This window comes from Heteronotia binoei, chromosome 6, assembly GCF_032191835.1.
Source record: "Heteronotia binoei isolate CCM8104 ecotype False Entrance Well chromosome 6, APGP_CSIRO_Hbin_v1, whole genome shotgun sequence".
NCBI lineage: Eukaryota > Metazoa > Chordata > Lepidosauria > Squamata > Gekkonidae > Heteronotia > Heteronotia binoei.
Genome location: NC_083228.1, coordinates 91,688,621 through 91,714,060, shown reverse-complemented (window position 1 = coordinate 91,714,060; position 25,440 = coordinate 91,688,621). Strand labels below are relative to the sequence as shown.

General features: G+C 47.0%; 1 protein-coding gene across 2 annotated transcripts in view; it reads left to right on the top strand.

Moving 5' to 3' along the window:
* The first annotated feature begins 332 nt into the window (after positions 1–332).
* The window catches only part of CAB39 (calcium binding protein 39), a 99,273-nt gene continuing 74,165 nt past the window's right edge, over positions 333–25,440 (top strand). The window contains exon 1 of one of the 2 annotated variants that reach the window (XM_060242158.1): positions 333–566. The gene's annotated coding sequence lies outside the window, so the exon portion shown is untranslated. Of the gene's footprint in view, positions 567–828; positions 1,002–25,440 lie in introns of those variants that run through there. The other variant, XM_060242159.1, reaches the window with a different exon arrangement.

Sequence of the window (25,440 nt, the reverse complement as noted above, 5' to 3'; positions counted from 1 at the left end):
TTTGCTTTTCACAACAGTTCTGTGTGAAATAGTAGGCTCATAAGGGGTGAATTGCCCGATCTTAGTCCATCCCGTTTTGCTCCACGATCACTAAAAGAACTCGGCAACAGGCTCTGCCCTTGCCTTCCGTGACCGTTACCAGAGCGAGCTGCCCTTTGGCCCCAAGAGAGCCAGGCGCAGCAGGCTGTGAAGGGCGGTGTCCAAGGCCAGAGACGCTGCGATCGTGTAGATCCCGCCATGCCGCAGGGGGCAGCAGAGCGCCCGCAAGCCCGTCGGGCGCGAGTTCCCTCCTCTTCCTCCTCCTCCGCCGCTGTCGCCGCTCGTCGGTCGCTAGTATCCGCCGCCGGGCTGGGAAGGGAAGAGAAGTGAAGGGAAAGGAAAGGAAGCGAAGGGGCCGCTGCGCAGCCAGGACCGCGGGGCGGGGGAGGGGCCAGCCAGGCCGACAGCGAGCCGCAGGCAGCGCCGAACGGAGCCAGGGGAGAGCAGCGCCGGGCAAGGCCCCGACGGAGAGCCAGACGCCTCTGCCCGCCCGGCCAGCCTTGCCGTCTCCCCCCAACGGAGCGAAGGTACCAACACCTGAGGCGGGCCCGGGCCTTGCGGGCTGGAGCTCACTACCAGGCCTGGCGTGGGGAGGCCTCTTGAAAGCACTCACTCCTCCGGCTCTGGTTTTGCCGAAGCCTGGCGGGAGGAGCTCTGGGCGGCAGCAGCAGCAGCAGCCGCCGTTCCGCAGAGGGGTGGGTAAGCGTGGCTGGGGAAGGGAAGGGCGCTTGACCCTCAGGGTGTGGTGTCCTCAGGAGGCTTTAAAACGGATTAGTCACCCCTCCGGCTTGGTAGAGGGATCTGGGTGACGAGAGAGGGTGCTTGTCTCCTTTCTTCCACACCTCTCCTGTACCATCCAAGCTTAGGGGTGAAACGGGGACTTCTAATCCAGTAATGACAGTGGCCACGGAACGAGGAGCTGGCAGTTAATTCTGGATTAACTAATGCGGAGCCCGAGGGGGGTGAGTTCGTGTGCGCAGCGTCAACGACTCCTTTGTCTTCCAGTATGGGCTCCAATAAACTTTCTTGTTTAAAGACCGAATTGATCATAAAGCTGCCTATCAGTATTTAGGATTGAAGGTGAAGGACCTTTTAAAATCAGGAAATGCTTCTTGTTTTTAATAGTGGCCTTTTAAATCGCTCACAAATATCATGAGGTTCGCCGAGGGAATGAAGCCGCTACTGAAATAAAAGCGTATTTGCTTTTGTCTTGTAAAGCTGCACTGTACCGAAGGGAGCCCAGTTTAGGTTAACATACCGCATGACTGAATCTTGGGCTTCGTAACTGACGTATAAATGCATGCGTATATTTGTTAAGGATTGAGTGTTGAATAGTAAATAGTGATGTTGGGAATGATTTGCAGGGCCCCTTGTATAAAGTGTTTGTTCCTCTTCTAGGACATCCCTCTATGGAACTTGATCAAATTGACACTTGTAACTTTCTAAAAATAGTATGTTCTTAGTGATATGTATACATTGGGCTATTTTTGAATGCATGGAAATTGCACTTATGAGAATGATAGAGAGTTCTGTTTGTTTTATGCATAACTTAAGTTTTTTCTCATGTAGAATTTCTGCACATGTGTTACTGAACACATATGATTTACTTCTAGAATGAAATGTAGCTGTTTAATACAAATGTGACAGACATTTTAAAGAAGAAAACACTTATATTTGCTATAATAGGTTTATAATATGGGCTTAGGTACTTAAATTAAATTGATTTAGGTCTCTATAAGCATGTACTGGAATTGGTTATGTATGTTGAATTTAGCAAGGGCATAAATGTTTTAGACTGTGCAAAACAACATCAGTTGATTCTTTTATCCTTACCAGTTGGATCACATGTGGCTGAAGAAGTGAGCAGTGACTGACAAACACTCATACCGTACCATAAATTTTGTTAGTATTTAAGGGACTACTGGACTCTTACATTTTTCTATTTACGATGACTCTGCAAGAGTATTTATGTGTTTAAATGTCTAGACTATGAGAAGAAGATACATATGGAATTTAGATCCAAGAATTAGGTTGATATTAGCTGATGGCCTTGGTGAAATCTTCCTCAGGCAAATCACTGCATCTTGTGATGGGATAGGGTGATAACAAGGGTCTCTGGAGTTGAAGGAAGGGTTGCAAGTAACTTTTTCCTGTAGTATATAGCATAAGTACTGTGGGTGTAATAGATTCAGTTCCTACTTTGATTTCTTACATAAACAGTCAGACTGTTTTACATCTGTAGCATGATTCCATTTGATGATGGAATCATCCTGGTGTAAACTCTCTCAGTATGATGAGTTGAACATTAGTTTTACTCATTCTTTAAGATTAAATGATATAGACATTTTTAATGGAAGAAGATGAGTTGTCAGCATATACAATTATTTGAAAAAATATTTGAAATTAGCATGAACATAACAAGACATTGGGTGAACATTTTTTTAAATTACATTTTGCATAGTTGGTTAAGGATGATGTTATGGAAAAAATACACATCACTGAGACCTTGGGAGTACATAAAAATGCAGAGAGACTTTGTGGTGTAGTCCTGCACACAGAGTACTTACATGCTTATCTTGTATACTATATTAGCAATTCTTTCACCTGAAATGGCTGACAAGATCACATTGTGCTACTGCAATATAAAATACTCTCTCTTGTTTTCAGTTAAATGAATTATAGGTTCTGTTTGTTTATCTGAGAGTGGCCAGAAAGTGACTGATCCATTTGTTACTCAGATGGCAATTTTTGGAACATTTGTTCAATAGTAATGCAAGTATCTTTGTATTTGACCATGGTTCGAATTGGACTGTCTTGAAAGACTAATACTTACCAGATTTTGCAAACCATGTTACCTGAATTCCCGGTTACCCATGAATACAAGTGTGCTCTACCTGAAATGTTTCTTATCAACTTGCAGTTGCTGCTTCATACACACAAATTTTCCATGCTTGTGGAGTTTTTTGTGTGTGTATACCAAAACTGTATGTGTATGGAAAATCCACATGCTTCCCTATTCATACAAAATGGCAGTTGGGAGCATGTTGTACTCATGTTGATGGAGTTCTGGTACTTGTGTTTTGTAATGTCCAAAAAGGACTTGTATCATTGATAAGCATGAGAAAGTTTTTTAAAACTTATTGGCTGAGTACATTTGTTAGAAAAACTGTGTTTTGTTTAAAACTGTACTAAATTCTTTCCTTGCTTGTCAATATGCTAGAGCAGGGGTGGCCAATGGTAGCTCTCCAGATGTTTTTTTGCCTACAACTCCCATCAGCCCCAGCCATTGGCCATGCTGGCTGGGGCTGACGGGAGTTGTAGGCAAAAAACATCTGGAGAGCGACTGTTTGGCCATCCCTGTGCTAGAGTGTTAACAACACTGGTTGATGTATAGGAAAGCTGATGTGCTTACCTTCTAGCACCTCATAGAATGCTGCTACACAGGTCCCTTGACGTTTGGTGGTGGCTGTTTCTGTAAACATTCATTGTGCTGCTACAAAGAGTATGAAAATCAACATCAGTGTAAATCTGTGCTGAAGTTTAACCTGAGTATGTTGGCAGTTTTAAGTGTTGTGTGGTTTCCTTACTGAATTTTATTACTATCACTTACAAATGCAGGGCTACGCCTGTTTCTGTGAAGTTATGTCAAGAATGCTTCACCTCCCTGAAATGTCTAAATTCCTAATATAACATGCTTGTTTTGTTAGGGAAGGGCTTTTTATCATTTGAAATGGTTGACATTTTTATTGTAGCCTCCTTAAGCTTGAGCTAATCAGACTATTGTTTATCCTTTCAATATACTGTGTAATGCTGCTCCTTATGTTGTTGTCCTCATAGTTTTTAAAACTGTTTGGATCATGAATAAGCTGTCTTCAGAAAAAAAATAAGTGACATTCAGTTGTCATTGCTTACACATAGATTCAGTTCTGTATAATTCAGAGCTCTATAAACTTGCCAGAAGGCAGAGGACCCCTGACTAATCAGGCTCTGATTTCAAGTCACAATGAAACTAGAACTCATTGGTTTCTCTGAGGCTATGTGAATGTGCATGCTATAGTGAAGACCTTAGAAAGATTGTTAATTACATTTGGATTTTGTAAAATGGGATGGTAAATGACATTTTCCATCACAAATCGTCTAATGATGACACGCAAGTAGAACTAAAGCTGACTTTATTCAACCCCCCCCCCCCCCAAAAAAAAACCCTATCCTTGAAGCCAAGATTTATTATGGCATAAGCATTTATGGACAAGTGCTTACTTTGTCAGCAGTAATCTACCAAAGTTTATTCTGCAAAAATCCATTGTTATCGCTCTGTATTTTTTTCTAGCAAATAGCTGTTCTGAAGTGTTCATAACATGTGTATTGGGGGTTTTTGTGCATTGTCTGTGTATCCGTTTACAATGTGTCATAAGAAGACTAGCAGCAAAAGAGCCAGCAATAATCTATTGCTCTTCAATAATTCAAAAAGAATTACTGAATTCAATAATAATAATAATATAGTAGCATATAGAACTTGGTTATTTTGACAGCGACAAACTTTCTTTTTGCTCAGGAAACTACTGCAGAATAAATGAAGATAACACATTAGGAGTTACAATGAATTTGCCTATTATATTTCACTTTAGTTGGAATAGTAAGTTGTTGCTTCTTAGAAGAGAGGTCATGTTGGATCAGGCCCATGGCCCATCCAGTCCAACACTCTGTCACACAGTGGCCAAAAACCTGATGGACCTCCTGATAGCACTTGTTTTTTTGGCCACTGTGTGATACAGAGTATTTCACTGGATGGGCTATGGGCCTGATCTAACATGGCTTCTCTTTTGTTCTTAAATAAACATCATGTGTTGCACTTAGAAATAAATTCTTTCAGTAGAATGTGGCAATAATTGCACTGTTTCAGAGCTACAAACTGAGTATGCATATGCAGAGAATTGTACCAGTGGAAATGCTTAGGTTCCTTGTTTCCTAATGAAGCAGAATTTCTTAAAGCAGCCTTAATCAAGTTTTTTTTTGGGGGGGGGGGTAGAGTTGGGGTTTTTGTGTGTTTTTTTACAGGGGAGGAACATAACCATTATAATTTTAGCTTTTGGACTCATATTTGATTGCATGAAGCTGCAAGGTGTGGCATACCATTATTTCTCTCTCGTTTATAACTGTAAAGCACAGATGTGCATGCAAAGTTTAAAATTATCTCCAAATTCCTTGGGGCATATACTCCTTGAACAAAACTGTTTTGAAAAGTTCCTCTCTAATTATATTTGTAACTTGGTGTGTTTTACTTCATATAATCCCATTTTTGCACCAGAATGGAAATGGATGTAGGTAAATTCATGTAGTATATGGGCAGCATATGTAATGGGATTAATAGAAATTCATTTCTTAGAGTAGAAAAGAGGTTGGCATCTGAACCACAGTGCAATGTGGGAGGGAAAATATGAACTTGAGGGGTAATGGACAGTTTTCCCTCTAGAATTCTAATCCTGAGCATGTTTATTCAGAAGCAAACTGTACCAGTCTCTGATTGAGTCTTTGTATTACCAGAAAACTTCGAATAGTTTTGCTATGCTAATCTAGTGGTCTTCTGTCATGTTGGCATAAGATTGCGCTATTGCAAAACACATACTACAAATCAGTCATCTGCCTTCAGCGTATGTATGGCTGAGATTCAGGGCAACTCATTTCATCCTGATTGAACCCATTCCTCTGATGGAACTTGTTAAAATGAGATAGTAAAGTGGTATAGTAGGATGGGTTCCTGCTTGACTTAGATAGGCTGCTGTTATGAGCTTTTACTGCAGCTGGATTAGAGTAGAGGTCCATCAGTATAGATTGAACACTTGTGTCTGGGGCAGTGATGCTCTGTATTCTTGGTGCTTGGGGGGCAACTGCAGGAGGGCTTCTGGAGTTCTGGCCCCGCTGGTGGATCTCCTGATGGCACCTGGGTTTTGGCCACTGTGTGACACACAGTGTTGGACTGGATGCGCCATTGGCCTGATACAACACGGCTTCTTTTATGTTCTGTGCCTGGGACCACTGCCAGCTCTTCCAAAACTGAGGAGCAGGAAGCCAGTCCTGGAATGCTCTTGTCCATAGCACTGCCTGGGACTTTTTGAGAGTAGGCAGTGGCAGCTGGCATGCCAGTTAACCAAGTCTGCCAGGTGACCAGGTGCTGAATAACATTGCTTTTACTCTATGCTGTAGGTTTTAGATTCATTCATATTTCAGTAATCAGTAGTGCTCATAGGGGCTTATGAGTTGAGTCACATGTGATGCTGTCTGTTACAATAGGTTGCTGCATTGTTCTGGACCTCTGAACTACAGCTTTTGAGAATAGGGCCTGTATTCTCCACAGTAAATTTTCTTGCTTGTGGCCAGTGCTAAGGTCAGCTAACTTTGGTTAAGGGGGAATCTTAACTCAAGGATAGGGGAATTCGTTCAGACGTAGGCTTGAAGAAGTATCTTGTTTCTAGTCTCTTTAATAGGGAGCATGCAGAAGTGTACACAGTATTCAGATGCAGTATTGGAGCCCTGATATTATAGTATTTAGTATTTATTAGTATGCTAAAATGTTTGGTTAATGAAGTAGCATGCAGAACTTTTTGTAGTAAATAAAATGCAGAGAGCCTGTTTATCCTATTGTACAGTCAGTGTTGTCTGTTATAACTAAAATATAAAACTGGATCAAGGTTTGTATTTTTAAATTGAGGTTTCCCACTTGGTGATTTAAATCTTGATTTATGTTGTTAGTCTAAATCTATCCACTAATGTCTAAATGAACAGGTTCAGAATTGAGCCAAAAGGGAAACAGCCGCAAAGTTCATGCAGAAATAATTATAGAAGTTCCTCAGAAACATGTGTAATCTATTTTGGGGATACCAAGATGTAACTTTCTCTCATGTCCAGTTTTACCCACCATATTTCAGCTTAAAAACTGAAACAGCTGAATGTACTTTTCTGATATACTGCATGGTTTTAGCTATAAATATATAATACTATAAGAAGGCTAAAATAAGAGAATATTTCTGTGGTATTTCTCAATTTTGAGACTTGGTTACAAGCTGTAGTAGACAGAATATATATTTTAGTATGTAAAGGAGGCACATACTGTCACTTAATTTTCTGTTTCTAAACAAGGTTGTTTTCATTGGAAGTTAATCTTGAATTAAAAAGTACATATGTGAATGTACTCTTGTTTGTAGAACTCAGAAATTGTTACATTTATATCTCTGTACACATTTTGGGGGAAATAGTGTTTGCGATTTTTTTTACTTGAAGGATTTTAATTCCTTAGAATAAAAAGAAATGTGATTTAAACAAAAAATTGCCATTATAGCTGTTCTTAGCCACAATTTACAGAGTATCCTTGTTTGTAATTTATCTTTTCTAAGAAAAGGTAACAAGTGACTAAGACTTCCTCTCCTAGAGATAAATTTTGTTCTTTAGTTAATGATAATTAGACCAACACATTCTTAACAGCATAAAGAAAATTAGTAGAGGTTAGGTAGTAGAGGTTAGGTTGTGACCAATCCTGACTTGGATAGTCCAGGCTAGCTCAATTTTGTCAGATTTTGGAAGCTAAGCAGTATCAGCCTTAGCTAGTATTTGGATGGGAGACTTCCAAGGGATAACAGGGTTATGACATGGGAGCAGGCAATGGCAAATACCTCTGAATTTTCTTGCCTTGAAAACCCTGCAGGGTTGCCATAAGTCAGTTGTGACTTGATGGCAAAAACAGGATTACCACCACAGGCTTGTATCATCTCCTGCAGTTCGTTGAATATGATACAAAATGCATTTTTCATTCATTTTGCACATGTGTCATGCTGCTTAATGTTTTATTGTAGACTTGTATCAGTGGTGGTCAATCTTCTTAGCACATCAGTCAGTGGTCCCCAACCTTTTTGGCACCAGGGACCAGTTTTGCTGCCACTGCTGTTGCCACAGCCTGCCCTAGGGTTGCCAAGTCCAATTCAAGAAATATCTGGGGACTTTGGGGGTGGAGCCAGGAGCAAGGGTGTGACAAGCATAGGAAAAGGAAAGGAAAGGTCCCCTGTGCAAGCACCAGTCGATCTTCTTCGTGGTCTCTGTGCTTCACACTCATGGGATAGTGCGCCTGCGCCGATCCCCGAATCGGTATCTGAAAAAGCCCGGGATTTTTCCGCGCTCGGCGCCAACGAGCATGCGCAGGCGACCCACTGCGCATGCCCACCAGCGCCCGCGCGGCAATCCCGCCAGTTCCTTTCTGACCGCTGCGCTGAGAGGTTTACCTTTCCGTTTTCCCCGGTCGGTGAGAAGTTTTTGGCTTCGCCTTTTCTTCTTGTTAGCCCGTTTAATATTGTTGTTTAGTAGTTAGTTGTAGTTTATAGTTGTTAGTTAGTTAGTTAAAAAAAAAAAAAAAAAAAGCGTTTTGTGTTCGTCAGGCTACGGCCCTTCGGGGCGCTTCGCCCGCGCTTTTCCCCCGCTCTTCTTTTTCTCGCTCAGATTGTTCTGGGGAGTTTTTTTGCGGCTACTTTCTATGGAAAGTCGCTGGGGGTTTTTCAAACGCTGCCGTGCGTGTGGGAAGAAGATCGCCCCTCCAGACGGTCATTCCCTCTGCCTACTGTGCCTGGGAGAGGCCCACCGAGTAGACGCGTGCCCGCATTGTCTCCGCTTTTCGAAGCAGACGAGAAAGAACCGGGCGGCTCGTTTATCGGCGGCACTGATCGAATCGGCGCTTAGACCCCATCGACCGATGGAGGCATCGGCGCCGAAGTCGTCCGAAACCCCGGCACTGGAGCTCGCATCGGCCGATGCGGCTCCGATACTGACTCTGGACTTGCCGGAAGAGCGGGGCTCCACTAAACGTCCCCTCGAGGGCACGGTGGATATGCCTGCTAAAAAGCGCCAGGAGGATTCGGGGACCCGACCTCCGAAAAAGGCGAAGTCGAAGGAGAAGCGAAAGCGACCCCGCACTCCTTCCCCATCGGGCGGTACGTCGGCATCGACGTCGACAAAACCCCCGAAAAAACCTCGGACGCCTCCGCGCCGTAGCCCAGCTGGCCAGCAGCGCCTGTCGGCGTCGGAACAAGAGCCGGAAATCGACTTGACCCAGCGGTCTTCGTCTTCGGGCTCCCGTCGTCGCTCCGAAAGCGGATCGACCTCGGAGGTTGACGCGTCGGCACCGGTGATCGATCCACCATTCAAGCCCCGAGTCAGGCGAGAAACTTTCTACCCTCCTCAACGCTTCCCGATACCATCGTGGGAGCAACGCAGGTGGCAGCCTCCCTACTCCCGGTTCGAGACCTGTCGTTGGTACCCGGACGACTACCCCGATTGGGAGCAGGCATCCCAACTTTCATCGGTCTCGAGGGTTTCCCATCGGTCCCGAAAGGCTTCTGCGTCGGCATCGGTTCCCCCGGATCGACAGCTGGTTCCGGTAGATGCGGATCGAAGAACACCAACCCTTCCACCGCGAGAGTCGACCCCGATGCTCTCGGAGCACTCTACACACAGAGACTCCTCGTCGTCGGAATCGGAGAGTGAAGTCCAGGGACTGGAGCCTTCACCGGGTTCCCAGACGGCCGAGGATCTTCCGATCTCACCGTCGGAGGATCTGAAGTCCTATGGGGACCTTGTGAAGCGGATTGCTGCCACCCTCAAGCTGCCTGTAACGCAACCGGAGCCTGTAGTGGACGACAACGTGTTCGATATAATGCAACGGAACACATCCACTGCGGTGGCTCTGCCAGTGACCAAGGTGATCCTTCAAGTGGTCAAGGAGCCTTGGGCACGACCCTCCTCGACGCCAGTCTCATCCAAACGACTGGACCATATGTATAGGGTCCAGGAGCCCGGGGCTGAATTTTTGTTCACCCATCCGCGCCCGAACTCGGTGGTAGTTTCCTCCTCTTCGAAGGCAAGGAAGGTCCACTCCTCCCCACCGGACAAAGAAGGGCGGAAGATCGATGGAATGGGCCGCAAGGTCTACTCCGCGGGGGCACTCGGCATAAAGGTGTCTAACTATGCCGCCTGCATGGCTAGATATCAGTATGCCATGTGGGAACAACTTTCCCCCTTCCTTTCCTCGTTAACCGAGGACAAGAGAGCTGCTGCAACCAGGCTACAGAAAGAAGGTCTCGCTGTGGCCAGACAACAACTGGCCGCAGCAAAACATATGGTGGAAGCTTCAGCCAAACAGATCACGTCTGCAGTCTGTATCCGACGGCACTCCTGGCTCAGGTCTACCACGCTCCACCAGGACACTAAGACCTTCATTGAGGATCTGCCATTCGAGGGTGACGGGCTCTTCAGTACAACGACTGACTCGGCCCTCCAGGAGTTCGACAAGAGCGTTAAGACATCTAAGAACTTGGGTGTCCAATCTGCTGCTAAGGCTTCCAAATCCAAGCAATGGTCCAAACCCTGGACCAAAAAGCCTTACCAGAAGTTCTCCCCAGAGCAGTGGCGTCCTCGCCCTGCCCAATCCGAACGATCACCCTACTCAGGCAACGGCAGGAACCGTTACGGGTCACAACCGCCCAGCAAGTCGAAGGGGGCTCGCTCCCAGAAGCAGGGGGTTTGACTTCTTCCAAGCACGCGTCATCGCCCCCATTGGGAATTCATCCATCCGCCTACGCCCTTTCCTACCGGCCTGGGAGTTGATCTCCACAGACAGGTGGGCTTTGTCCATCATAGAAGAGGACTACAAAATAGAGTTTGTTCAGATCCCGAACCAGTCCGTGGTAGTCACCACTCCCCCTTCCCCACCTCTGCTGGCGGAGGTGAACAACCTCCTACAGAAACAAGCCATAGAGGTAGTTCCACCGGAGGCCAGGACGGGAGGCTTCTACTCCCGGTATTTTCTGGTCCCCAAAAGGGACGGAGGCCTAAGGCCTATCATGGACCTTCGGAGTCTGAACAAATTTATTCTGTACCAGAAGTTCAGAATGGCTACGCTGCAAACAATCCTGCCCCTCATCAATCAGGGAGACTGGATGGCGACTCTGGACCTCAAGGATGCTTATTTTCATGTCAGCATCCATCCAGCGTTCAGGCGTTTTCTACGGTTTGCAGTAGGTGCTCGTCACTTCCAATTCAGGGCCCTGCCGTTTGGACTGTTTACTGCTCCTCGGGTGTTCACGAAGCTGATGAGTGTGGTGGCTGCCCATCTTCGTCTGCAGGGAGTAGTTGTCTTTCCATACATCGACGATTGGCTTCTTGTGGCGAAGTCGAGGGAGAGTCTAGCAACCCACATCGCTATCACTCTGCGTCTTCTTGGCACCCTGGGCCTGCAAGTCAACCTGGAAAAGTCCCATCTCACTCCTTCAAAGACAGTTCAATTCATAGGGGCTCTGTTGGACACTCAACAACATCGAGCATTCCTCCCTTCGCAGAGAGCGAAGGACATTATCACTCTGGTACAGCTACTTCAAAGGCGGCAGTGGGGCACGGCTCAGCAGCTTCAGCGGATGCTGGGGCTGATGGCCGCGACGACAAGCGTGCTACGTTTCGCAAGACTGCACATGAGAGGCCTACAGATATGGTTCTTGCGCCATTTTCGACCTCTCAGGGACTCACCTCGGAAGAGGTTCACCATTCCACCCGGGACTCTCCGCTCCCTGCAATGGTGGGGAACAGAGAGCAATATCCGTCAAGGGGCCCCTTTTCATCTACCGACCCCTACAGTAACCATCGCTACCGATGCCTCCATGTGGGGGTGGGGAGCCCACCTGGAAGAGCTATGTGTGGGGGGCAAGTGGCCACCGAAACTGAGCCGGTGCCACATAAACTATCTGGAACTGCTAGCAGTTCACTTTGCCCTTCGATCGTTCCGCCCGCTGCTGGTGGGACAGACTGTGGCATTGCTTACGGACAACACCACTGCCCTGTGTTATATAAACCGACAGGGGGGGACAGTGTCTCGCAGGCTATGCTCGCTGGCGATGGACCTCTGGGAGGATTGCCTCCAGTGGGACATTTTTGTAAAAGCTACACATCTGCCGGGGGTCCTCAACATACAGGCGGACTCGCTCAGCAGGGGTGGAGCCTCCCCTCACGAATGGGAACTGCATTGGAGGTTCCTAGAGCCGGTGTTCCAACTTTGGGGCTACCCACAGTTGGACGCTTTCGCCACAGCGCAGAACAAGAAGTGCCCATTGTTCTGTGCCAGGGGAGGTGCGGATCCGGCTTCCTTGGGAGACGGACTTCTACTTCAGTGGGAGGGCTGGTTCCTGTACATGTTCCCGCCCTTACCTCTGCTAACGAGGGTGGTCCACAAATTAGTGCAGGAGAAGCCACGTTGCATCCTGGTGACCCCGTGGTGGCCCCGTCAGAGCTGGTTTTCGATCCTGCTCCAGCAGTCGAAGGGGACCTTTTACCAGTTCCCGGCAGAACCGGACCTGTTGTCGGCCCAGGGAGGGCACGTGTTCCATCACAACGTGCCGCACCTGAAGCTGACAGCGTGGTTCATCGGCCACTAGACTTTTCCACCAGGGTTCAGCAAGTGCTCCAGAGTAGCAGGAAACCTTCCACCCGTGCCTCTTACGAGAGGAAGTGGAAAAGGTTTAGTGACTTTGTGGCTGACTCTCCAATGTCACCTGACACTGTGGGGCTGCCCACAGTTTTTGAGTTTCTTTTGTCCTTGGTGGATGAGGGGCTGGTATTCTCATCCATTAAGGTCTATTTAGCAGCTATTTCTGCTTTTCATGGTTCAGTTGAGGGTTACTCCGTCTTTGCTCACCCGCAGTCCAAGAGATTTATGAAGGGGTTGTTCCGCCTTCATCCCCCGTCTAGATCCCCTCCACAGCTGTGGGACTTGACTTTGGTTCTGGACAAGTTGACTCGTCGTCCCTTTGAGCCTATGGCGACATGTTCCCTGCAACTTTTGTCTTGGAAGACTGCATTTTTAGTTGCCATAACTTCGGCACGTCGTGCGGGGGAGCTCACAGCGATGCGTTGTGACTACCCATACCTTGCCTTTAGGGAGGCTGGGGTCTCTCTGGCTCCAGACATTACTTTTCTCCCGAAGGTGGTTTCCCAGTTTCACCTTAACTTAGAAGTTTGGTTGCCCACCTTTTACCCTAGTCCTTCCTCGGATGAGGAACGCAGACTGCACGCGTTAGATGTTAAGCGTGCCCTCCTGTTTTATTTGAATCGTTCACGGGGTTTTCGTAAGGACAATCAACTTTTTGTTTCCTACTCTGCCCCAAAGTTAGGGTCCAAAATTTCCTCTCAGAGACTGTCCAAATGGCTTACTGAGACGATCAAACTTTGTTATTTGTTGGCTAAGAAGCCTTTGCCTGGACCTGTTCGTGGACACTCCACAAGGGCGATGGCCACGTCGGTGGCATTCCTGAAGGGGGTGTCCCTTTCCGATGTCTGCAAGGCGGCTACCTGGTCTTCTCCGCATGCCTTCATGAAGCACTACGCGCTGGACGTGCATGCTCAGCAGAGGACTCGGTTGGGAGCTGCGGTGTTGCAAGCTGTTTCTTCAGGCTGACCGTCTTCCCGCCTCCAGGTATGCTTTGCTTGCTAATCTCCCATGAGTGTGAAGCACAGAGACCACGAAGAAGATAGACAGGTTGCTTACCTGTAACTGTAGATCTTCGAGTGGTCATCTGTGCATTCACACTACCCGCCCTCCTTCCCCGCTGCTGACGGTCTCTCTTCAGTAAGGGGCTTTCAGCGGTCAGGGAGGAACTGGCGGGATTGCCGCGCGGGCGCTGGTGGGCATGCGCAGTGGGTCGCCTGCGCATGCTCGTTGGCGCCGAGCGCGGAAAAATCCCGGGCTTTTTCAGATACCGATTCGGGGATCGGCGCAGGCGCACTATCCCATGAGTGTGAATGCACAGATGACCACTCGAAGATCTACAGTTACAGGTAAGCAACCTGTCTTTTCCAACTCAGGGGTGATGTTGCTTTCACAACGTTTTCACGGCAGACTTTTTTATGGGGTGGTTTGGCATTGTCTTCCCCAGTCTTTTATACTTTCCCCCCAGCAAGCTGGGTACTCATTTTACTGACCTCGGAAGGATGGAAGGCTGAGTCAACCTTGGGCCGGCTACCTGAATCCAGCTTCCGCCAGAATCAAACTCAGGTCATGAGCAGAGAGTTCAGACCACAGTACTGCAGTACTGCTGCTTTACTACTTTGTGACACGGGGCCGCTTGTGACAAGCATAATTGAACTCCAAAGGGAGTTCTGACCATCACACATAAAAGGGACTGCACACCTTTTAAATGCCGTCCTTCCATAGGAAATAATGAAGGATAGGGGCACCTTCTTTTGGGGATCATAGAATTGGACCCCCTGGTTCAATTTTTTTGAAACTTGGGTATTTTGGGGAGAACCACTGGATACTATGCTGAATATTTGGTGCCTTTACCTCAAAAACAGCCCCCCCCAGAGCCCCAGATACCCGCAGATCAATTCTCCATTATTTCCTAAGGAAATGTCTCCATAAGGAATAATAGAGTTCCCTGCAGACATTTCCCTCCCCTCCCCCCACTTTCTGATGATCCTGAAGCAGGGGGAGGGCCTCCAATTCGGGTAGAGCCGAGCCTCATTGCCCCTCTGATCCCTCTGAAGGCTGTTTCCAAGCCTTCTGGCTCCTCTGCTCACAGGGGAGGGGGGCGGCACATGGCACTAGGGAGGGGAGGTGGCGGGCCATGGTGCCTTGTGCACAGAGGACGGAGTGTGGTGCTGCTTTGTGGCGCTGCGAAGGGCAAGTGGGGGTGGTGGCGGTGGTGGGGGGGCGGAGGACAGGGAATGGCAGCTCAGTTGCCAACAGGCCACAGCCCAGTAGTGGGCCACGGCCTGGGGGTTGGGGACCCCTGGTGGTGGTATTGTTTCTGATCTTCTGAGCTGTAGAACAGGTGGTAGTGCAGTATTGGAGAGAAAAGGGTGGAATGTGTTCCTGACTGTGGCAAAGTCCCCATTGGCCATGCAGCTATTTTTCTTGAGTTTCACAACCATTGCTAGATAGATAGATAGATAGATAATTTTATTTATATCCCGCCCTCCTTGCCGGAGCAGGCTCAGGGCGGCTAACAACATCATTCAAATTTCCATTATACAAAAGACAAAGTTACATTTAACATTAAACATTAACATTAAAATTCTGATAAGTTTAAAATTAATTAATTAAATTGATAAAAGTGCTAATGCTATTTGTTCTTTATGATGGCGGTAATCATTAGCTATTTCTTTCTACGTCAGCGAAAGCCAGTCGGAAGAGGAAGGTCTTGCAGGCCCTGCGGAATTGTTCAAGGTCCCGCAGGGCCCGCATTTCCTCTGGAAGTTGGTTCCATAGGTTCGGGGCTACAGAGGAGAAGGCCCGGTTACGGGTGCATTGCAGCTTCACCTCTCTTGGTCCAGGGGTGGCAACAAGTTTTTTCCAGCTGACCTCAGTGCTCTCTGGGGTTCATGTGGGGAGAGACGGTCCCTAAGGTAGACAGGTCCTCGACCATATAGGGCTTTAAAGGTAATGACCAGCACTTTGTAATGAACCCGGTATATAACTGGCAGCCAGTGCAGCTCGCGCAGTCCAGGCTGTATGTGCTCCCATTTAGGGAGCCCCAGCAACAGTCTGGCCGCTGCGTTCTGCACCAGCTGCAGCTTCTGGGTTCGGTACAGAGGCAGCCCCATGTAGAGGGCATTACAGTAATCCAGTCTCGAGGTGACCGTTGCGTGAAGTACCGTTGCCAGATCTTGGCGCTCTAGGAAGGGAGCCAACTGCCTTGCCCGCCTCAGATGGAAAAAGGCTGACTTGGCAGTGGCTGCAATCTGGGCCTCCATTGATAATGAAGGCTCCAGTAAAACTCCCAGACTCCCTTTGTCCCCGATCCTCGAGGAAGGAGGAGAGCCATTGTAAGGCAGACCCCCTCACCCCTATATCGGCGAGGCGGCGGGTCAGTAGCCGATGGTCGACCGTGTCGAACGCGGCCGACAGATCTAACAACATCAGCCCCCATATATCCCACACCACCCCGATCCAAGTGCCGTTGGAGATCATCTACCAGGGCGACCAGTACTATCTCCGTCCCATAACCCGGGCGAAAGCCGGACTTGCAAGGGTCTAGGATGGAAGCGTCATCCAGAAAGCTCTGCAACTGCGACGCCACTGCCCTCTCTATTATTTTACCTAAAAACGGTAAATTAGAGACCGGTCGGTAGTTTGCCAATTCGCCCGGGTCTGCTGTACTTTTTTTCAGGAGGGGTCGGACCAAAGCCTCTTTCAGGGATGATGGAAAGCGCCCCTCCGAGAGGGATCTATTTATGATGTCCCGTAGAGGACATTCAAGCTCCCTCAGGCAGGATTTAATTAGCCAGGAGGGGCATGGGTCCAAATCGCAAGTTGTAGGGCGCGCAGAGGAGAGAATTCCATCAACTTCCTCCAGGCTGAGCGGGTCAAAATGATCCAGAGTTAAATCAGAAGACAGGCATGGGGCCTCGGGCTCATGTACTGTATCTAAGGTGATGGGCAGGTCCTGGCGGAGCGACGTGATTTTGTCTGCAAAAAATTTCGCAAAAGCCTCACAGCCTATTTCTAATTCTTTAAGGTTTGGTCTGCCCTGGGGCAGTGTAGTTAAATGTCCAATTATTTTAAACAATTGTGCCGGGCGCGAATTTGCAGACGCAATCTTGGCCGCGAAGTACTTCTTCTTCGCGGCCTTGACTGCCATCTCATACGACCTCATAAACGTTCTGTAGGATGTTCTTGCCGCTTCGCCACGAGTGCGCCACCACTGCCTCTCTAGTCGTCGGAGTCCTTGTTTCAACCGGCGTAGCTCCAGGGTATACCAGGGAGCCAGCCTTGAACGAGGGCGCAGAGGACGTCGGGGTGTGATCTCGTTGATTGCCCCAGATAGCCGGTCTTGCCAGGCATCAACCAGGGCATCAAGGGAATCGCAAGGGGGCCAAGGATCCCGAAGAGCCGTTTGGAACCGTTCCGGGTCCATCAGGCTCTGCGGGCGAGCCAAAATAGGCTCTCCGCCCTTACAGGGTTGTGGTAGCGTCTCCATACGAGCCTTGAGGGCTAAGTGATCCGACCATGGTATCGCCTCCGTTGCGATTTAGTTCACTTTAATCCCGGCCGCAAAGATCAGATCTAATGTGTGCCCAGCCTGATGTGTGGGAGTCATAACAAATTGGGAGAGTCCCAGTGTCGCCATGGAAGACACTAGGTCCATCGCCTGAGTGGAAGCCGCGTCATCGGCATGGACATTGAAGTCACCCAGGACCAGAAGCCCTGGGTACTCCAACGCCCAGCCGGACACCGCCTCCATCAGGGATGGTAAGGCGCTGGCCGGTGCGTTAGGCGGACGGTACACCAGCCAGATCGCCAACCTCTCCCCGACATCCAACACAAGGCCGACACATTCAACACCGTCGATCTTTGGGGCCGGGAGGGCCCGGAAGGAGTAAGCCTCCCATATGAATACTGCCCCCCCGCCCCCCTGCCCGCTAATCCGCGACTGGTGGAAGACCGAGTCATCTGGGAGAGTGCCGTTGTCTCTCCCTCTTGAACCCAGGTCTCGGTCACGCAAGCCAGGTCTGCATCCTGCCGAAGCAGGAAGTCCTTAATGGTCTCGATCTTATTATTTATAGACCTGGCGTTGCATAACACCAGTGTCGGACGCGGGCAAATTCTCTTGGTCCCCCTACTTGTCACCGTTGGGATGGGAAGTAGACTAGAAGGGGGCCGAGCACTATTTTGTCTCTGTCTCCTCTCATATCTCCGTCCATTCCCACCGTCATATCTTCCCCTCCCCAGGAGCACTGGAATCCCCTGACCGGTCATCCCAAGCCTATTCTTTGATGGTTATGTTAAGTTCAACTGACTAATTTACATACACAGCACAGATCCCCGGCCCACCCCCGTCCTCGGTTCCCAATTATCTAGATCACCAAAATCTTTCCTAATTGATTAGTAAATAAATAATTCTTACTTAGCACAATACTAAACCTAATTCTTAAAATTTAAAGTGCTAACATGAATAAATAATCAATTAATCAATCAATCAATCCCTGCGGAATTGTTCAAGGTCCCGCAGGGCCCGCATTTCCTCTGGAAGTTGGTTCCATAGGTTCCATTGCTGCCTGTACCTCTTGTGGCACTTGTTCTGTAGGTTGGTCATCTATATTTTACACAGTGCCATCTGTATTTGAATGATATTGTTCTGTTTAGCTTATCATACCAATAACAGTTAATAGAAAATGATTATTTTTTAGCAACTGATGGCAAATGTAATCCAAGCAACTTCCAGTTTGCCAGTAGTGACAGAATCTTGTGCCAGTCAAGGGAGTAAAAAGATAAACTAGTGAAATTTGAATAAGGTGGGAGAGGACAGATTCCACATTAGCCTTTGTCCCAGTCTCATTCGGCTATCAAGTTTATGCAGGGCAGGGAGCAAGCAGGGAACACGCAGCCCTGCTCCAGAGATGGCAATGCAGAATCTGGTAAAAGAGTCACTGTGAGGAGCCCTGCATAGAAGGGAGGCAAGTGCTAAATGCAGGATCAGATGTTGAAATTTTACAAATTCAGAATTCAGTCAACACTTTTCAAGCTCCCTTGGGTCTGTATGTGTAATGCAATTCTTGATCTTATTTGCAGTGGTGTTCCTGTGCACAGTGACTGATTCAGTCATCTGTCAGTATAGTGAACATAAGTAAGTGGGAGAACTTATTTATTTGGGACAAGTCCTGAAGCTGGTTATGGGGAGTGCTGCCTCTTATTTGAACTGATTCTGAATTAGCTAATGGATGATTTGTGCCTTATGATTCTTTTGAGAGCCAGACTGTTCAGTTATGTAATGTGAAAAGATCAGTTGTTATCTAGGTGTGTTCCCCTTGTATTTGGTGAAATAGCATGACAGTGTTTTTTCCCCAATACTGAAAGTAAGTGGCTTCATCATATTAGTAGTGCTTTGTAAATCACTTGGTTGAAGATTGCCTATTGCACATCTTCTGCTTTTCATGTAACAGTTCTTCTCTGCTCACTGCTGTCTACTTTTTCCTCTGGAAAGATTATTTGAGGTACCTGTCCGGTGTTGACTGGCAGCAGGGCTGCAGTGGTAATTGACCTGTCTGTGTAGCCGTTGTAGCAGTGCTTCATTTACCATAGGACTCCACATATGATGCTGGCTCTATCTAGTGCTAGCAGTTGTCCTGTCAATAAAAAGACACCTTTTTGCCTAAATGCAGTTATTTGTCAGCCAGGAAAGTTCTATATTACAAGGCACTGTTATTAAAGTGATGAATTGTTGCAAGGTAGTGTGCACTTCTTTGCTTTGAAAGTAGCGCTATTTTGGCATGTGGCTCCAGGACGTCTAGGGAAGCTGAGGAATTCTGCCCTCATGTCCCAAACTAGAAAGATACTATATGTAATTCATCCCTAGAGTGCTTTGAAGCAATCTGTCTAATTTTGGCTCATATGTTTAAATATAACAAATATTGGAAACAATGTGGACTTTGTGGCATCCCTTCAGCACCCAAAAGGAATCTTTGTGCTCTGTAAACCCAGTGAACTTCTCTTGCACGTTCACAGCACAACAGTTTTGAGGGGTCCCCCCCTCCCGCTCTGTGTGTATGTGGGGGAGTAGTGGTTACATAATAACCACTTTGGAGAATTCAAATTATTGTGAAACTATGCTTCTTTCTTTTTGGCATTGGGCATGTCTTTGGGGAACTTGCCTCTCTTTCTCTGTTGTGAATAAAGTCCTGTACCAAGTTGGAAAAATATTTCTAGGTATCATTAGTTTTTTCCCCAACCCTGAGATAGTATAGCTTTAGCTGTGTGGAGATTTTGTAAAATCTTCTAAAAGACATTTTAGGAATCAGGAAATGTACACTTTCCCCCTTTTCTGTTTTGGAACTGAAAATCCTTTACCTGTGGCTATTGTGACTTTAGATTACTTTTTGAAAAGTGTACTTTGTTCTTTCACACATGTTGTTTAAGGTAATTTTTTTGCTTCTGTTAGTTTGTCACATGAATGTTTTTTAAAAAAAATTTAAAAAATCCCATAGTTTTTATTCTGAAACTCAGTTTACAACAGGTGCAAAGTAAATCACATCACATAAACCCAAGGGGGTATAGAGTTTATCATATTAATGTTGTTCATAATGCTCATTCGTATTATAAATATGTCTGGAATTTTCTGTTCTGTGATCTGACCATTTTCAGGGCCAAATCTCCAGCCCACTAATCAGATCATTGGCGAGCTTCTCAGAGTAGAAAAAAAAAAGTTCTAATGCAGGGTTTCCCAAACTTTCCCCCCTCGTGGCCCGGTTATTTTTATACTTCTCCTTTGTGGCCCACTAAAATTTGGGGGTGGAGTCTGGAGACAGGAAATGATGTACAAACAAGCCTAAAACTTGCAATATTTTGTTTAGGAAAGGTGAGAGAATAGTGGGATTTTGCAATGCAATTTTAAAAATAAAACATCAAGAAAAAGCACAAGAATCACACAGCAGAAAACTAAAAATATAAAATGATCTCAGCCTGGGAAAACATGAAATGGCAGGGCATTTCAAACTTCTGTCTCCACCTCAGAAGGAAGGAAGAAAGAAAGAAGGCAGGCAGCGCTGGGGAAACAAGAAAGAAAAATGGCAGCGCTGGGGAAACATGAAATAGCAGGGCATTTCAAGCTTCTCCCCCCCCCCCCCCACTCTACTCAGATTAGCAGTGGCAAGGAAAGAAGGAAGGGAACAGGGGGAAAGACTGACAAAAAGAGAGAGAGGGGAAGGAAGACAGGGGAAAAGAATGACTGACAGAGAGAGAGAGAAAGAAAGAAAGAAAGAAAGAAAGAAAGAAAGAAAGAAAGAAAGAAAGAAAGAAAGAAAGAAAGAAAGAAAGAAGGGAAAAGACTGACAAAGTGAGAGAGAAAGAGAAAGAAAGAAAAATGAAATGGCAGTGCTGGGGAAACATGAAATAGCAGGGCATTTCAAGCTTTTCCCCCCACCCTCCCACCCTGCTCTATTCAGATTAGCATGGCAAGGAAGGAAGGAAACAGGGGGAAAGGCTGACAGAGAGAAAGAGAGGAAGAGGAGTGGGAAATTAGGCAAATCGGGAAAAAAAGACTGATAGAATGAATGAATGAAAGAAAGGGAAGGAAGGAGGGGGGAGAGTTGGAAACAAATAAAGAGAAAAAGAAAGAGAAAGGAAATAGGAAGGAAGGAAAAGGGAGGGAAGGAGTAAAAGAAAGGAGGGACAAAAGGAAGAAAGAAAAAGAAAAGAAAAACGGAAAGAAATGGGATGAGAGCAACTTACCTTTTAAACAGCTGACTCTGGCCAGGGAAAGTCAGGCCAAGTTTGCCCCCCCCCCCCTTCAGCATCGTGCCGGCCCATGCATCTCCTCCCACCCTCCCCCCCAAGGTCAATTTTGGGCTGTGTAAAGCCATCCGTCCCCCGCCGACCACCTCATCAGTGGGGGAAAGTGGCATGCTCCCAGCACTGACTCATCATTTAGGCAGGCCAGTGGTAGATGGAAGGGACGGCGTCCGAAAAGGGTGCCGTGACTGTTCCCGCCCCCGTACTTCCTTCCCATCCAGGAAGTGTGGGGGCAGACGCCCTTTTCGGATGTCGTCCCTTCCATCTGTCACTGGCCTACCTGAGTGATGAGTCAGTGCTGGGAGTACACTGTTTTCCCCTTCTGATGAGGTGGTCGGCGGGGGACAGAGGACTTTACACAGCCTGAAATTGACCTGGGGTGGGGAAGGGAGGGAGGAGGAGGCATGGGGGCCAGAGCGATGCCACGGGGGGGAGGCACGGGGGGACGTCAGCGGGAGGCCTTGTGACCTGGGATCAAGGCCCAGTTGCCCCAGTGCCGAGTTCCAACCCTGCCATTGGGAAACGCCGCTCTAGTGTATGACCTTTTTTCGTGTGTTGGTCCCATTACAATCTTAGACAGACCCTTGGTTTGTCATGGCAGCCTTGAAGTCCTGAGACTGACCCAACAAGTTAACCTCTGCATGTATGGTGAAATCCCCAAGGACAGTCATCAGGCTTCTCAGCACCAAATCTGACACAACCACCATCAGCTCAGGTAAAGATCCCTCTGGTAAGCTCGGTGGACACTACACCATCATGATTACTAATCTGTTCCTGATGCCCAACACAAGATACATACAATTAAAACTGCCCTCTCTATCTGCACTGGGTACCTAGTGATGGAGAAATGAACACACACACACTCCTATTTGAGGTTGGTGAAGGACTTTTTTATTTTATTCATTTATGCCCTGCCTTCTCCCTAATGGGGATCCAAAGCGGCTTACATCATTCTCCTCTTCTCCATTTTATTTTTACAACAACTCTGTGAGGAACGTTTGGGTGTGTGACAGGCTCAGGCAAGTTAGCCTGGAAGCTGGGGAACAGCCTTGCAATGATTGGTTGGACACAGTTATGGAAATGAAAATGTGGCGAATTGAGAGATGCTTGGAGGGAAGTAAAACTCCTCAGGGTTTTAGATTGAGTTTAGTCGGGGCTTGAGTACTTAAGCTGAACAGTTGTTGTGAAGTAACTGGAAGGAGCTGAGAACAGCCAGTGGGGCTGAGTTCCTTAGGAGACAGAACTGAAATAAGCTTCTGTGAGAGAGTTTGTAGTCAGAAGGGGGTCAGAACCAGGCACCTTCTGTGAGGAAAAACTCTCTCAGAGGATCTGTCAGCACAATAGGGCAGACTCCTAGTAAACTGAGAACACTCAAATACTCTGAGAGAAGGGCTGGATTTTGGTGCTGGAACAGAATCCCAAGATTCAGACTAGAAATCTAGCTGGGTGGGTCACACAGGAGTGAGGGACTGGAAATAGCACTCAGAAGGTGTGGATCCTGTATGCTAGTGTGTGAGGGAGAATTGATCTGGCACAAGTCAGGAGTCCTCAGTTTGAGTGGCAAAGAGTGAATGACAGTTTATTATTTTTATGATTTGAGAAGCTATACCATAGTGACTGCAAAGTGTTCCTAGTGCCCAGTAGGCACTGCCTGCCTCTCCAAAGTTTTGAATAATTCTAAAGCCTGCCTGTTTGGTAATTTTAAGAATCTTCTGCCTGGTTATATTTGTTCAATTTGACAAATCTCTGGAGTTTAGAGATTGATTATTTTACCAACCACCTACCTACCAACTGATTTGTTTTCACTACAACTAATTAATATTATTTTATCCCTCTTCCTTACTTTTTGTAAACCAATAAATATTCTTTTGTGGTTTTGAACTTTAAAATATCTGGTGCCTAGTCTTTATATATTTCTGACAGGATTTCTATGAATGTGCCTGAGGTACTGGTGGGAAGGTGACAGGAAAAGTTCTTAGTGGTCACCCTCCGAAGCTGACCCTGACCGGTTCCTCACAGGGTGACTGTCCCAGAATTACCCAGTGTGTTCCCATGGCATGAGTGGAGATTTGAACCTGGATCTCCCAAATACTAGTCCATCACTCTTAACTACTGCACCACACTGGCTCTCATGTATACTAGCTTTTTACACCCAGCTGGTGTGGGCTGTGACAGAGTGACCACATCAGACTCATCTGGCCAGGTTTCAGTCAAGTAAGCCAGGTCAACCAGTTGTTGAAATCTGTGGGATGAAGATTAGACATGCGGTGAGTACCCTGCATGTCTTCAGTCACCAACACTCTTCCCACCTCTATACCTTCCTACCCCTTGTACCACTTTAGTCTGAGATGGAACAGTGCTGGAAGATGCTGAGATGCAGGAAGGCAATCAAGTGCAAATTCCCTACCCCAGAACACCTCAATCACCGTTTGCAATAGATTGAGTGCTTTAGTTCAGATTTTTAAAATACTTTAAATTTCTATGTTTACAGTTGTAAATTAGATGAGTAACTTTGGTTGGGAGCTTTCTTTCCACTAGTTGTGTGAGGAATTTGACAGATCCTTATAATGTGTGTGTCATTCTATGAAAGTTGGGGTGAATTTTGGAGGAGTAAATATTAATAGAATAAAAATGATTTTTCAGCCTTAACTTTAAAAGTTAAGGCAACTTCATGTTTTGGGGCAAAAGGTACTAGTAAGTTATTACAAAGCTGAAAGAATACATGCATCTCAAAGTATCTTACACCAAAATTCCTACAGACTCTCAAGGAAGCTTCAGCTACTGAGATTATTATTCATTAATGCATTATTATTATTATTCATATGTATTAAATGTGTTTCTGTTCCAGAATTTCCTATTAAATTGATGAGCTAAAATATGTTCTGATGTCAAGTGGAAGAAAAACCAGTTAAATTATGGAAAAAACTGATGGACAGCGCTTGGTGAAGCGCTGCGTTTGCAGAGGGGGGGGGTGATTCCTCTGTGCCTGGCTTCAGCTTCTGCTGATAGCAAGGGCTGGGATCGGAGGCTTGGCTGCTATCAGCAAAAGCTGAAGCCAGGCAGACAGGGACAGAGGAAGCACCCGCCCCCTCCGCAAACCCAGCGCTTCGCAAGCGGTGGCTGTGGAGGGGGCGCCGTGCTTTCTCCCTGCTTGCCTGCCTGGCTTCAGTGCTGATGCTTAAAGCAAGCGCCGGGATCGGAGGGCAGAGGGAGCGATCCTGGCGCTTGCTGTAAACGTCAGAGCTGGAGCCAGGCAGGCACGGAGGAAGCACGCTGCCCCCTCCGCAGCTGGCGCTCACGAAGCACTGGGTTTGCGGTGGGGGCAGCGTGGAGCGATCCCAGTGCTTGCTGGAAGAAGCTGGAGCCAGGCAGGCAGGCGCGGGAGAAGCGCCGGGATCGGAGGCAGAGGCAACGGATCGCCCCCCAGGAGGAAGGTGTGTCCTATGGTCCGGAGCGCCTTATGGACCGAAAAATACGGTAGTTATTTAAATTCGATAGTGTGAAATTCTTTAGGAGTCTGTCATTGCACACAGTGTCTGGCAACTATTAAGTTGAAGAAACCTAATGAAATATCCTTGAAAATATTATTCTCATGTTTATTATTCTCATCATTTGGAATCATGTTTTGAAATATCAGTAACTTCAGATTTTTCCTCTGGAAAAAAATGCAGGAAAAAAACCAACACAACTTGGGTAGATGAGAAAGGTGTATTCCCAGATTCCTCCTCTATTAAAGACAAATCATTTGGCTTCAGATCTGCAGACACTGAATTCTTGCCAGCACTTGTGAATTTAATTATCATTTGATGTAAAATGTCAGACTGTGTAGCTTCCAGTAATGTAAAATCAATGTTGTCATAGTCAAGACTGGAGAGTAAAGTCATTAATTGACTCAACACAGTCATGTTGTTACTCATCAGTTTCTGCATTACTTGCGTTCCTACATGACAGTGCTGCAGCTAACACCCATTTCTAACTACTTCAGTCCCTCATGGACAGGTACAGCCACAACTAATTAGGTTAGGAACTTCTTGTTTGCTGGCTGTTTCCATTGGTGTGGATTCTCTATCGGTGATCATTCCCACTTGGTG